The 1,888-nt window shown below is 39.6% G+C and overlaps 1 pseudogene; it reads left to right on the top strand.

Moving 5' to 3' along the window:
* The first annotated feature begins 296 nt into the window (after positions 1-296).
* Positions 297-969, top strand: LOC108533196 (transcriptional coactivator YAP1 pseudogene; annotated as a pseudogene).
* The last annotated feature ends 919 nt before the right edge of the window (positions 970-1,888 follow it).

The following is a 1,888-nucleotide window of genomic DNA, read 5'->3' as shown; positions in this document are numbered from 1 at the left end:
TGGGCAGATCACTTGAGGCCAGGAATTTGAAACTAACCTGAACCATAGTGAAACCCTGTCTCTACTAAAAATTACAAAAAAATTAGCCAGGCATGGTGGCACGTGCCTAAATCAAAAAAGAAGAAAAACTTCAAATAAACAACCTAATGATACATCTTGAAGAACTGGAAAAGCAAGAGAAAACAAAACCCAAAGTTAGTAGAAATAAAGAAATAATAGAGATCAGATCAGAAATGAATGAAATTGAAACAAAAAAATACAAAAGATCAACAAAACGGGGTGGGGGGGGGAATGTCATGACTCGGGATGGAGAAATTTACTGTATAAACAATAAGAACAAGACCCACCTCTTGGCTAGACCCAAGGCTTGACCCTCGTTTTGCTAGGAACCAGAGAATCAGAGTGCTCCAGTGAAACAGCCACCACCCCTGGTTCCCCAGAGCCCACAGGGAGGTGTCATGGTGGCAGCAACTCCAACCAGCAGCAACAGATGCAGCAACTGCAGATGGAGGAGAGGCTGCGGCTGAAACAGCAAGAACTGCTTTGGCAGAAGTTAGCACTGCGTAGCCGGTTACCAACACTGGAGCAGGACAGTGGGACTCAAAATCCAGTGTCTTCACCAGAGATATCTCAGGATGAGAACAATGACGACCAATAGCTCACATCTTTTCCTTAACAGTGGCACTTATCACTCTCGAGATGAGTGTACAGACAGTGGACTAAGCATGGGCAGCTAGTGTCCCTCGCACCACAGACGACATCCTGAATAGCATTCATGAGATGGATACAGGTGATTCTATCAACCAAAGCACCTTGCCCTAACAGCAGGACCGTTTCCCCGACTACCTGGAAGCCATTCCTGGGACAAAAGTGGACCAAGGAACACTGGAAGGAGATGGAGTGAACGTAGAAGGAGAGGAGATGATGCCAAGTCTACAGGAAGCTTTGAGTTCTGACGTCCTTAATTGACATGGTTTTGTTGGAACCTAGGCAAATGACCATATTAGTGAATCTGTTCATAGTTGTAGCTTGGGACAGTTATTGTAGTTGTTTTGGTAAAATCTTCATTTCCAATTTTTTACCACCTTATTTAAATCTTGATTATCTGCTCTCTATTTTATATACATACACACACACAAACATAACATTTATAAGAGTGTGGTAGCAAAATGTATCCTTTTTTTAGGTTTCCCTGCTTTCCAGTTAATTTTTAAAATGGTAGCGCTTTGTGTGCATTTAGAATACATGACGAGTAGTTTATATTTCACTGGTAGTTTAAATCTGGTTGGGGAAATCCACAGACGTTTGAAGTAGTTCAGTGTTCTAGAAAGAGCTATTACTATGGATAGTACCTAGGGAAGTGCTCCACGCCCTCTGGGCATGTGATAGGTATTATCCGATGAATTGGAAAGGAGCAAACCAGAAATAGCTTTATTTTCTCCCTTGGACTAATTTTTATGTCTTGGTTGGAAATCACTGAGTAGATTCATAATGTCCATGACAGAAATAAGCTTTATAGTGGTTTACCTTTATTTAGCTTTGGAAGTTTGCCTTTGCCTTAGTTTTGGAAGTAAATTCTAGTTTGTAGTTCTCATTTGTAAAGAACACATTAAAGACTAGATTAAAATATTGCCTTCAAGATTGTTCTTACTTATAAGACTTGCTCCTACTTCTGTGGTGAAAACTGACCCTGGATAGAATACTATAAGGTCATGAGTTAGCCGGAAAAGTGATCAGATTAATAAATGTATATTGACAGTTGAATTTAGCAAAGAAATACAGATAATCATGATTATACCTTTATTTTTACAGGAAGAGATTATGTAACTAGAGTATGTGTCTACAGGGATGATAATGGTTTCCAAAGAGTTTTTTTTTTTTTTTTTTT

Source organism: Rhinopithecus bieti, unplaced genomic scaffold, assembly GCF_001698545.2.
Source record: "Rhinopithecus bieti isolate Rb0 unplaced genomic scaffold, ASM169854v2 scaffold_10706, whole genome shotgun sequence".
NCBI classification, from domain to species: Eukaryota; Metazoa; Chordata; class Mammalia; order Primates; family Cercopithecidae; genus Rhinopithecus; species Rhinopithecus bieti.
Note: the sequence above shows the minus strand (reverse complement) of the source record. Positions and strands in the feature narration are given on the sequence as shown.